Source organism: Aquarana catesbeiana, linkage group LG10, assembly GCF_042186555.1.
Source record: "Aquarana catesbeiana isolate 2022-GZ linkage group LG10, ASM4218655v1, whole genome shotgun sequence".
Classification (NCBI taxonomy): Eukaryota; Metazoa; Chordata; class Amphibia; order Anura; family Ranidae; genus Aquarana; species Aquarana catesbeiana.
The window spans coordinates 27,892,529-27,905,971 of NC_133333.1; the positions used below are offsets into that span (position 1 = coordinate 27,892,529).

The window sequence follows — 13,443 nt, forward strand, 5'->3', positions numbered from 1 at the left end:
AAGGCTATATTGCTTAAAATGTAGGTCGTTCACACCTCCCAATGTACCCTTTTGGAAGGGTATTGTGAATTCCATGATGCCCTACTATAAGGCAAATTGTCCTACAAATCATCCCCTTCGCTCCTCCCAGGACCTCCTGCTCTCTAGCTCCCTTGTTACCACCTCCCATGCTCGCCTTCAGGACTTCTCCAGAGCCTCTCCCATCCTCTGGAACTCCCTGCCCCAGTATGTCCGATCAGCCCCTACCCTGTCCACCTTTAGGAGATCCCTGAAAACTCATTTATTCAGGGAAGCCTATTCCACACCCACCTAACAACTGTCCCCGAGCCACCCCCATCAAATCATTCTCTGCAGCTATTACCTTTTTGTACCATCACCCCCTCCCTTAGAATGTAAGCTCTACGAGCAGGGCCCTCCTGTACCTTTTGTATTGAACTGTACTGTAATTGTGTTATCCCCCCTACACATTGTAAAGCGCTGCATAAACTGTTGGTGCTATATAAATCGTGAATAATAATAATAATAATAAGGCAATGTATCTCTCCAGGGGGTGCGGGAAAAAGTTTGACAAAGTATGGCAAGCATGGTTTAACTCAGATAACACTGTTGGATAGGTCGACCTGCTGTTGTGACTGCTGAAATAATGGACCCAGGAGCTAGGGCTAAAAAAGACCTGTAATATTTCCCTATTATGCTGAAGGTGGGGCTTAAATAATTGTAGGTGTGTCCTCTGGGTATTGAATTAGACTGCTGTTGGTAGATGTGCATTGCCTTGTCATTACATTGGCCACATCTGTATGTCCGTGGTCTGTATCCCAGTGTATCCCCTTAGTATTTATGGTGAATCTGCCATCCGAGGACTGTGGTGAACTGAGTTATGGGCTGTTGGGGGGTGGGGGGGGGGTGGGGGAAGGTTTTTCATTGTGTACACACAGTCAGTTACCTGTGTTAGGTAGATTGAACATGTGTCATAGTTGACCATGTTGGTCATGGAGGGGCCTGGTGTCGTGTCAGGGTCACTCCTTTTTCAATGTTTGTATGTTTGTTTTAAAAAAATACTTTAATAAAAAGAATTTTACAAAAAAAAATGTTGCTTAAAAATGTTTATACCTCAATGAAAGAAATAGATATTCAGCCAGAAAGAAATTGTAGTTACAAATGCCATTTTCATAATCTTGCCAATACTTTCCTTTTGCAACAATGTGTGTCTTAACATGACTGGGCAATCCAATGGGCACGAAAACGCAAGGACAGTATTGAACTTCCCTATTGGGCAGTGATGTCACATTAGGGACATCGTACTTTTGATTTTAATAAAAAGAAACTGTATGTGACAAGGGTAAAAGAAAATATTCAAAACGTTCATCTAAAATAAATTAATGGATGGAAATTCAACGCATCGGTGGCTAGCATTGCCTACACATTTTTTTGTAAAATAAATATTTGGCAGATGCCTAAGGAAGAGATTTTTTTATATTCACTTACATTGAAAAAGACTTTGCAGTCTGTGCAGTAGTTTTCTTTGCAGTCTGTGCTGCATTTCGTCTTGTTTTCAGATACTTCCTTAAATTTCCTCCTGCACAAAAATCAACCCAATCAGATTAATACTGGTTGAGAGATCTGGCTCTTTCCTACATATTAAAATATAGACATGTATTGCGTCATTTTTTGCTCCTTATTTCCACATTGAGCAGTTTGTTTCTCTTTATTTCTGAAGATCTGCAAAAAAACAAAGACTTAAAGAGGCACACCAAGGCTGGAGAGACTATATGGGCACTCAATAATATTAGATCTTCTGGCGACTGAAAAGAGTTTGATTTTTGTTTGAAGTGAATTGGATCATTTAAAAGGCAAATTATAGCACTACCCCCGTAGGAGAGGCACATGTCAGGGTTCCCCACTGCTGCACAGCCAGGAACACAGCATCTTCAACTTGCATTCAGACACAGAAAACAGTCCTTGAACTTTTTGTTTAGTGGTTTTATTGAGGGGATAATATCTTGGATGGGGATAGGAATTATGGGATGCCCAAACTTGACAGTAATAAAACCAGGAACAACTTCCTCCCTATATAAAGCTTTACTTGATTTACTCCCTTTAGAAACTAACAGCCTCTGTGGGATTAGCAACAGCCCCTTACAGGCTAGGAACTCTCAGTCACTTAGAAAAATAGCACATGTGTTGTGGTTGTGCCTTCAACTCCCTGTAGACACTGGTCCCAGCTCTACATATGCAAGAAATGCTAGCACACCTGACTTCCTCTTCACCAGTCCACCTGGCTGCTTCATCACCAGTCTACTAGACTGAATCACTAGAGATCTCCCAAGGCAAAGTTTGATGAAGACTTAAGCCCACCGCTGTCTTCAAGAGAGACCTGTTACATGTGGTAGTCTCTCCTCTGGTCAGTCCCTGCACCGTGCTGTACTCACACTGTCCTCCTTGTTCCCGCTGCCTCTCAGAAAAGCCTCCTTCCAACTTATCCTGTAATAGGATCCTTCCAGCCAGGCCACCTGAGCCCTGGCCCGAGGCAGAGCACCCACCCCTCCACCTACACTAGGGGGTTCGTCTTAAGGACCACTGACAGTCTCCCTCAGTACTGCATCTCCATCTTCCACCGGACTTCCCCGCTGGTATGACTCATCCCATACTTAAGGGCTGGCTTGGCCCCAGGCCCACTGCCCGGGGATTGTCCAGACTCCCCTAAGTATGCAGAACAGTCCTCCTGGCCTCTGCCCACTAACCTCTAGAAGTTTCTCCAAACTTTTAGACCCAGGGGAGGCACCAGAGACCTGCCTGCATAAGTCATCCGGCCCTGAACTCTAATAACCCTGACCTAATTACAGACTCACAGGATTAATAATGAGTCAGGATAAAGTTTGCCTACTCTAACACTAGTAACACACACTAGAGGGTGCTACATATGTTTCTTATCCACTGGTGCTCTTGCTTTCTCTTTTTGTTCATATACAGTACATAGTAGATGACATTCAACTGGACTTGTTTTGTAATATTGGAGACATTTTATAGCATACCAAGCCACTTCTTTACTTCTAGCAAAAGGAAGATAGCGACATTTAGATTCACACCTTGAGACACCTTAATCCAAACATCATGGAATGTGAAGATGTTGCTTGTCCAAGAACAGAATGTGAAAGTTGTAGAACCATCCTGTTCTAGTTACACAATCACATTGTTGTTGAAAGGAAGCCCGCATAAGTGTTAGTGCTTTGATGTACATGGCTAAAGATAAAATGGAACAACCATCCTTGGACAGGAGTGGGGGCCTTCAACACCATCTTCCCATATAATGCCATTTTAACATCTACACCCCGGTGATTTGACAGTTCATACCGCGTAAATTGTGGCACTAACACCTATGCTACCTTTATGACATCAACAATGGGATTATGTAACTAGAATATGGTGGTTCTACAAGTTTTACAAGTCCCATCATGTTCTTGGACAAATATCTACATATTTCATGGTGATTTGAGTAGGTATCTTAAGGTGTGGATATAAATGTTGGGTATCTTCCTGACAATCATTGGAACTGAAGAAGTGGCTTGGCAAGCTACACAATGTTTTCAACATTAAAGAACAAGTCCAGTTGAATGTGGTGAACTAATACTAGCTATACCATGACCTGGATAAATTAGGACCTTCACAGACATATACCCCCATATGTTGCTGGGGGTCTATTGTTGCAGGGGTGGATCTATTGTTGCTGGGGTGGTATTTTGTAAGTGGTAGTCTATTGTTGCGGGGGTATCTATTACTGCTGTGGGGGGTCTATTGTTGCTGGCTGCAGAGTATTTATTTTACTACTTTTCTTGTTATCATAACACATTCCATACAAATTACTTAGCACCACAAAATGATACTTAGCTCTGTACTCTCTAAAAGGGCCAGTACTGGGAGGCGGGTAGGAGGTGGAGCTAATGGATGGTGCTCAGAGGTGGTTAGGTAGCGGACACAAGGAGTGATTCAGAAGGGGATAGTTCCTGCACCTATTCTCTGAGAAAAAAAGCCCTGTTTAATACTATTTTATTTGTATTCCTTTATTAAACAGTTCGCATTTAGATGGGTGGGCCCCCTCTGTCTCTTTATATCTCCCAGTTTGGCCTATCTATATTAGGCTGATTCATATTCCAAAGTCTTGCCCAATCTTTATGTATGGCCCATCCATTGGTCTAAACAGGAGCACGTGTGAACCAAGCATCCGTGTTTATGGTTCAAATATTTTTATTTTCAATATAGACAGTTAGAAGGAAAAGGTGGTATTGAGTTGTGCATACAAAATCCAAACTATATACCATAGGATACAAAATCCAAACCATATACCATAGGATACAAAATCCAAACCATATACCATAGTTGATGAAACTCCGAGGTTTAGATGAGGAACTGACCCAAAAGAAACCATGACACAGTTTGTGCAGATGTCCATAAGACTTAGGGGCAGCTCAAAATGACCCTGTCACTATACCAACGTTTGCAAGGAAAGGCATAGCTGTAAAAGAAGAGTGTACATGCTTACCTTTCCTTTGGCCCACCCTGCTGAACGCCTCTCCAATCATAAGAAATGAAACCACCAAGCTCCTCATTCACTCCCTTGTTATCTCTCGCCTTGACTATTGCAACTCCCTTCTCATTGGCCTGCCTCTCCATAGGCTATCCCCTCTTCAGTCTATCATGAATGCTGCTGCCAAACTTATCCACCTTACCAACAGCTCAGTGTCTGCCAACCCTCTCCTCCAATCCCTCACCCAGCGAACTAAATTCAAAATACTAACCACAACATACAAAGCCATTCACAACTCTGCCCCGAGCTACATCACCAACCTTGTCTCCAAATATCACCCAAATCGCCCTCTCCGCTCTCCTCAAGACCTCCTACTCTCAAGCTCTCTCATCTCCTCCTCCGATGCTCGCCTCCAGGATTTCTCCAGAGCCTCTCCAATCCTCTGGAACTTGCTATCTCCACCGGTCCAGCTATCCCCTGCTCTTGCTACCTTCAGACGATCCCTGAAAACTCATCTCTTCTGGAAAGCCTATCACGTCTCCAACTAATCTTCTACCACTTCCATCAGCTCATTCCCCACAGTTACAACCTTTTGTACCACCTGCCCCACCCTATTAGATTGTAAGCTCTTCTGAGCAGGGCCCTCTTAGTCCTCTTGTATTTTATTGTATCATGACTGTATTGTCTCCTTTTTATATTGTAAAGCGCTGCATAAACAGTTGGCGCTATATAAATCCTGTATACTAATAATAATAAGAAGAAAGGGTCCCCCAAAGTCTATTGGAAAGCTGACCCTTCCTGGAGTGTTGGTCTACTATGTTCCTCATGGCTCACACTACTGAATTCTCCTGCTAATGCCTTATCAGTAATGTATGCTGCAGTGATGTGGAGGTCTGCAGAAGGAACCAGTGACAACTGGGGGGGTGGCCCACACTTCAGAGGTTTCTCAGGATCGGACCCTTTATTCAGCAGCCTGGAAGGTAGGAAAGGTAAGTACTCTGTTCCTTCTTTACAGGTATGTGCTTTGCTCAAAAGAGTCTCTACAATTACGGTACATCTTTGCTCCTATTAAGAGCAAGTTGTGAGCTCTGAATCTGCTACATACAATTATATAAGAATGGCCACAACCAAACAATTCAGCATTGTTACGTTATCTCCCTGACAACCTAAACAGAAAAATGACTTGACTTAACGGCTGAAGTGCTGCACGTTATTGGTGACAAGAACCATACACTCATTCCAGAAAATGTCATGTGAAAATATGTTTCATACTTACTTCTTGTAGTATTGTATTAATAAAAGGCCTTTTGCCGGCAGCACAGCGATGATTAGTATAGCAAACACTATAGCAAGTATAATGGTGGTGTAAGAGTTATGGAGAGTTCTTCCTGCAGAAGATGAAAAAAATCAATACATACATAACAAAGCATATTGTGTTTCAAGATAAACCAAACTTTTCATATGTCATATTTAGAAATGATTAAAGCTAAACCCTGGAATTAGCAAATATTGTCTAAATATAAGAGGCATGTGTTTTCTTACTTGAATCTTGGCATGCGATGCTTGGCTTCCAATACTGAGACTGCTACACAAAGAAGGTAGTTGAATACTACATTGCAAAACTCTATAGAAATAATAATACTGTGCGCTATCCCAACCAATGTGTATTAAGATAATAGAAAATCCCCTATAGTTATAAACACAAAATCAGGCATACATAAAAACTTACTTAAAAACTACATAAAAACTTAAATAATCAATAGTGTAAAAATGAATACGATAAGTATAAGTGAATACGATGAATACGAAAGTGCAGAAAAATTCCACAAAGTGAATTTTTCCTATAAAGTGCAATTAGCAAAAACATATATGACTTGAAAAGAAATAGCATATGCAAACAAAAATTACTTAATTAAATAGTGACCATATACACTATATTACCAAAAGTATTGGGACACCTGCCTTTACACGCACATAAACTTTAATGGCATCCCAGTCTTAGTCTGTAGGGTTCAATATTGAGATGGTCCACCCTTTGCAGCTTCAACTCTTCTGGGAAGGCCATCCACAAGGTTTAGCAGTGTGTCTATGGGAATGTTTGACCATTCTTCCAGAAGTGCGTTTGTGAGGTCAGGCGCTGATGTTGGACGAGAAGGCCTCGCTCACAGTCTCCACTCTCATTCATCCCAAAGGTGTTCTATCCGGTTGAGGTCAGGACTCTGTGCAGGCCAATTAAGTTCCTCCACCCCAAACTCTCTCATCCATGTCTTTATGGGCCTTGCTTTGTGCACTGGCCCAAATCATTTACTTACTGTATATATAACAGTGCAGTCTAATCCCTGCGCCCCTAATCTACATGCAGGACACCGGACGAGTGGATTCCAATGGGGTTTTTTTTAAGTACATGACTAGAGCCGGAGGCTGTAATTGGCTTAAAAAAAGGGTGGGCTCGGGGCACAGAGCACTGCGCCCTGAGCCCACCCAGTTATGTGACATTAGCAGATTAATATTTGCTAATGTCTTCCTGTTTTTCCTCCTGGCCAATCCTGGCCAATCAGCGGGTCCTGAGACCCATATGGCCGGGAGTCCTAAGACTTCATCGGCCGGATTCCAGGACTCCTGAATAGCCGGGAGGAGACGCAGGGATAATGGTACGTGCAGGGCTGGCGGGCGACGGGCGAGCAAGCGAAGCAGCAATAGATGGGGGATGGGTAGCTGCGATCGATTGAGTGATGGTGGGTGGGAGGGGGGTTTGGTGGTGGTCGGATGGATGGCTGGCTGGGCGGGGTCGGCTAGCTGGGTGGGGGCCACTGGATATAATAATATCTGAGTTTGACTTTTTTTATTTCTTTATAATTTTCATAAACAGACAGGAATGCTGGCAAGGCAATACAACAGTCCAGACATTGGATAAATGATAGAATAAACCATTATAGAAGTCGGTATTCCATTACAGAATTATAGAGCATTACAGTAAACAGAGACATGCTAGCCAGCCTACTTCCCGTCTGAAACATTTTTTTAACATTTACAGGAAGGGAAACTCATGGCTTTCCCCAAACAGGGGCCATTGTAGGAGGGGAATCAGGAGAGAGAAAAACAGAAAGAGCAAAAAAAAAAAAAAAGAGGGGGGGGGGGACAGAAATGGAATCTCACTCCATGCCATATTCATATGTATAGATGTGAAGAGCATCCAGTGGAACTACTTTCCTCTAAATTTTTCCTCCTTACCATGTAAGGGTGTGGATAGGTTTTCCGTTGGAATGAGTTTAGTCTATTCTAGAAAACCATTGCAAAAGTGTGGGGGAGACTCCTGCTTTCAGAGCGCCAGGATACAGGCCCTAGCTGCATTCATCGGATGGACCAACATAGAGTATTTGTACCTACTGTATGCCTCCAGAGATCAGAATGTAGAAGCAGGTACTTGACTGGCCATGATTGTGGACCCTCTATGCTTTCTGTGTGTTAGGTGAGGGTTTGTGCCTTAAGAAAAGTATAGTCGCAGAGCCTAAGGAGTCAACTGATATTCACTAGCATACACCACAAGGAGCGATGGACCTTGCTGCTGAACTGCTCCCAAGTTTTGGCCTTCAGACCCACTGGTGCAGATGGCAGCTGACCAAGGAAAGAACACGAGGATAGTTCAAAATCAATAGACAAACTCTGAAACAAGATCAGACCAGGCAGCAAACAAGCAAAGTCAGATACAAAGCTGAGATTGATATCTAGAGAGACATGAGCCTCCGGACAAGAGAACACAGGAACACTGGAACGTGGAGATACTAGAGATACGGGGAGACAAGTAGCACAGAGTGCAGGGGTCACTGGAGAGAATGGGATGACGAGAGAGTGGGGTCACAGAAGAGAGTGGACTGACAAAGTCTCTGGGGGGAGGGGGGGCACAGTAGAGAAGTGTACAGTAGAGGCACGGGAACTCAGGAACACTGCAACTCAGGAACTCATAAATACTGGAACATGGGAACACAGGACCAACATAGTAACCAACATAGAGGGGGTGAGGAACAGATCCTCATGCTTAAGCCAAGAGTGTTCGTATAAGCACAGCTTAAATAAAAGGTAGATTTCCGGGTTGGGTGGGAACGGGCCGTGTAACTAGCAATAACAGCCAATAAATTCTGGCAAGTGAGATAAATCTGTGGTAATATTTAGAAATTTGAACAGGCTTCCAATGGAGACTACAAGTGGCCATTTCAACACACATTGCAAGTTGGTCCACTGTTGTCACCATCAGGAAATCCATCCTGAGAAATGCCATGCAGTCATTGCTGAAGACACAGGAAATGGCTGTAACAAAAACAGCAAGAGATCATCAGCAGTTCAGCACTGATGCAACAAAGGATAAAAAAAAAAATAAAACAATATTTTATAATATAACAGATTAGCTGCAGAGTTGATCTGTTTCTGAACTGCTGGCTCTCAATCCCGACTGTCATTGACTGATGATCAAGACAAATCTGCTAAAACAAAGCAACCACATGCAGGCTGGAGGCTTCTTAAAAAAAAAATAGCCTGCAGCTGAACACTGCCACCCTCAGACTGCAGGTGCATCCGCAGTCCAATCTTTTTTTTTTTTCCAAATATTTTTATTAATTATACAGAAACATACATTTAACATCTTAAGGCAGCAGCCATGTTTAGGCATACACAAAAAGAATATAAAGAACATATCATGTTCACAGTTGGATTTTTCCAGTTTGCCCTGAGATTTACAAATGACATTCTATAACATTATTTATGTAAAACTAGAACTGAATAAAACGATAGAGCAAACTTATACTGTAAACATATTAAAAGAAAAGAAATGAGAAAGACATGTACGCAGCTGGAAAGAAATGTAAGCGCAGGACATACATGATGGGGTGGAGGTAACTACCAGACTGGAATAGGTGCTGGTCAGATAAAAAGAACTTGCTCCTACCGGATTGGAGGAGTCACGGGGAGACAGAGGGGAGCTGTGTGATAATAGGGTGGGGGTGGAGCAGAGGCACATCAGTCAGAGGCAGAAATCGTGGTGGAACGTCCCTCCCTCCCACCCTAGTGGAACTGGTTTGGCGGTGGTGAAGAAGACAGAGTCTACGATTGGGTCCTTGACAATGGGTATACACCATGAGGTATTTGAGAAAACGGTGCGACCCATCTCAGGTATGGAGTCCTCCCGGTTGGTCTGGTTCAGTCTAGACTACCAGGTAGTAAGGTGGTAGGAGTCTGTGGTCAGTTAGAGTCCTCGAGGCGGTATTTGGTGGTTTGGGACAGAACCTAACTTAGAGGTACCACAGATTCCACAGTTGGGAAGATGGGGTCATCAGGGACCGGCAACCAGTTATTCGGATTGGAGCTGGAGTATTTAATAATGTTTATATTTTATTTTGGTTGTGAGTTAATAAAGGCCAAACTGACCATTTAAATCCAATACAGTGTCAGTGTCCTTATTTAGTAATAAGTGGGAGTGGTAGGTACAATTTTGAGTTGGGGTAGTAAGTTATCTGAACTACCCTAGTCAAGAAAAATCATATAGGTACACAGTCCAGCATATTCAAGTGGGATATGATCTCCATATTATTACTTGACATAACAAATCTGTCTCTGCTAACAAATCTGTCTCTGCCCAGGGAAGTGGGTAGTTCTGAATTGAGTTTAGTATTCATTACTACTTATTTTGTACCATTCAGTCCATGGTTTCCAATGGGAACTCATTGTTTGGTAGCTACCATTGTGATGATGCAAACATTATCTCATAAGTGGCGTGAGTATTAGTCATCTTAACAACCTCACTTACAGAAGGCACTTCATGGCCACTCCAGTGTCTCATTATTCACAGCCTCAGTCCAATCTTTTTAATACAGTAAGCCTCAAATACAATTACAGAATTAGAAAAAAAAAATTAAACTCATTACGAGTAGCTAATAGCTGCCATCTCGTACTTGCTTCAGAGCATGCGTCGTTTTTGGTCCGTCGGAACAGCATATTTTCCCGATAGGAACTGATTCCGTCGGAAAGAATTGAAACATGTTCTATTTTTAGGTCCGTCAGAATTTTCGAAAAAAAAAAGTCCGATGAGCCATACACACGATTGGAATGTCCACTGAAAAGATTCCGTCGGACTTTTCCTGCCGCAAAGTCCGACCGTGTGTACGTGGCATTTCTTTTAATTTTGGATAGAGCAAGGAAGCAGTATAACCCCTGTCAAATTTTTTTGTGCCGTGTCCCATTGCGGAGATTTCCCTTCACTTCCTGTCCCATAGCCAAACAGGAAGTGAGAGGAAATACCTGCAAATTAAGGGATTTCCTTGAGGCCCCCCAGGTCATCAGAACTAGTGTCCCCATTGAAAGATTTCCCCTCTATTACTTTTCTGGGGACCCAAAATTTGTGATTTTCTTTTACTTTCACTTTCAATGATAATGGTAAACAGGACAAATAGAGAGGGGATAATCTCCCTAAAGGGGGGCACAGACAGCAATAATAACTGACAGATATTCTAAACTCTCTACACTCTATCCAAAACCTGCTGTAATGCTGCAGCTCCCCCCCCCCCCGAGCCCCCGTTTGAATTACCTCTACCCCCTCTATCACGTCCCGGGGACGAGCACACCAGCAAAAGCCGGCGTCTCGGGTGCTGATTGGATGGATTGATAGCAGCGCAGCCGTTGGCCAATGACCTGGGCGCCGGGGGGCGGGGCCGAGTCATACATTCGCCGAATGAATGACTCAGGAGCGCACCTGCAAGGTAACCCCCTGGGAGAGCGCTTCTCCCAGGGGGTTATCTAATGCAGGGAGGAGCCTGCGAGAGCCGCCCAGGGACCCCAGAAGAGGATGTTTGGGGCCACTCTGTGCAAAACGAGCTGCACAGTGGAGGTAAGTATGACATGTTTGTTATTTAAAAAAAAAAAACAAAGCTTTAGTGTGACTTTAAAGTGGAGTTCCATCCACTTTTACAACTCTTCAGCATCCCTCACTAAACTGTGCACTGTAAACAAATTGGATATTTTTAATTTTTTTTTCTCAGCATCTACTGTATATCTGCTGTCTTCATTTTTCACTTCCTCCTCCCTGGCCGTGGCCCATCGCATCATTTCCTGTTTGCAATGCCTTCTGTGAAGGGGCGGCAACTTCCTCTGACACTGCCGTTGCTATGGAAACCTGACCTGAAACCTATTACACTGCTTGTGCTGCACTGAGCATGTGCGAGATCTGCAAGGATGAGATCCAGGAAGAAATACAGTCTGGCTTCAGATGCCCAGACTTAAGATGGCCACGGCCTGCTGTAAGTTTATAAAAATAACAAACTACTGCTATAAACTAACAAAACAGACCTTAGTTTACAGACTAACTTTACTAGAATACATTAAGCTTGTGTATTATAGGGGTATTTTTATTTAAAAAGTATAATTTCGGCTGGAACACCACTTTAAGTCAAAACATACAATTACATTATATATTCCTTTTTGTTATAAGCAATACTTACTATAATTTAACAGTTTTATGACCAGTTCTCCTTGCTGATTGGAACTACTGCACTGTATACTTGACCTATACCCCCAGTTTACATTTATCTCCAGTGTACTTATACTTAATGAACCATATATGTCAGTGGTAATGTGAAGGTCATTTCTGTTATAGGAAGAGGGATAGGATTCATCATTCACTTTCCATTGTGTAATTGCTTCTGGAAAAGCCATAATTATACATTGACACTTAATTTTATTCGACTGCTCCAGGCAGCAGGGGGAGGGACAAGGCATTTTTCTGGGTTTATCTGAAAAACAAAATATGTAGAAGAGTCTAAATCAGACAGACAGTATCCTTTATTAACCATTAAAAAATTATGATGCTCTGTGATTAAGTTTCACTTAGCTATTGCAGCCTTGCTTCATAGTTAACCTCAGCCAAACCAGCACCCATTATCCAATGAGAACTAGAACTGGCATTTTTCACTGTGAGGGTCACACTGGGCCAGATTTAGGGGGGGTGTGCCCCCTCCAGATTTGTCCTCACCCTAACCGATTCTTCAATCAGCTTTGGGTGCAGGCGCCAGGATAGCAAGTAAGGGAAAAAAAGAAGTGAAGCCTTGCAGCTTTATAACTGGTTTCCTACTGCGCATGCGCGAGTCGTGCTGTGCCTTGTGAATGGGTATGTAGTCTTCTGGGACCTGTGATGTGTCCCAAAAGACTGTGGGGGAGGGAGGGGAGGCCGCAGCGATCTGAGACGAAAGTGGGAGAGGATACCTGTCAAAGCTAGATACCATATCCCCCCCCTCAAAAAGTGGCAAATGTGGCAGCGGTGCAAACAAGTGGAACTTCCCTTTTTGGGTGAAGCTCTGCTTTAACTTGCAGTAAAACAGTTTACATGGAAACCTCAAATGCAGTGGCGTCGGGAGGGGGAGCTGACAGGGGCTGGAGCCCTGAGTGTGCCCCCAAAAAGCCCCGGGTCTCAAAATCCCTAAATACATTATTAGCTCTGAGCCGCGGCAACAGGGAAGATCTCCCGCCAGCGCGGCCGAGTGGCGTACAAAAAGTCCCGCCTCCGGACCCGGATCCTATGACAGATGTCACACTCTTCCAATGCTGAGACTGCGGGACGTGTGACGTCCATCATAGGCGCTGCCGGGTCCAGGAGGAGGGGGGAATGACACCACGGCCACGCTGGGCACTGGGAGATCCCCGCTGAGTCGCTCACTCTGTGTAAATGGGCGGGCGGCTCTTCTATCCTGATTCCTGGCTCTGGCTGCTTGGAGCCTGCAGGGCTGTCTGGTGAATGCCAGGGCCCGGGATGAGTGGACTCTGACACAGGTAAGACTGCAACAATCTGTGTATGTCAGATAGGTCAGTCATGTGTATGTCAGATAGGTCAGTCATGTGTATGTCAGGTAGGTCAGTCATGTATGTCAGGTAGGTTAGTCATG

At 43.6% G+C, this 13,443-nt stretch overlaps 1 long non-coding RNA gene across 1 annotated transcript; it reads right to left on the reverse strand.

Moving 5' to 3' along the window:
- Positions 1 to 1,484: 1,484 nt before the first annotated feature.
- Positions 1,485 to 12,241, reverse strand: LOC141109957 (uncharacterized). Its single transcript, XR_012236205.1, has 3 exons — positions 12,007 to 12,241; positions 5,799 to 5,910; positions 1,485 to 1,576 (listed from the first exon to the last, which is right to left on the reverse strand). It is a non-coding gene; the product is annotated as an uncharacterized lncRNA (long non-coding RNA).
- Positions 12,242 to 13,443: the final 1,202 nt, after the last annotated feature.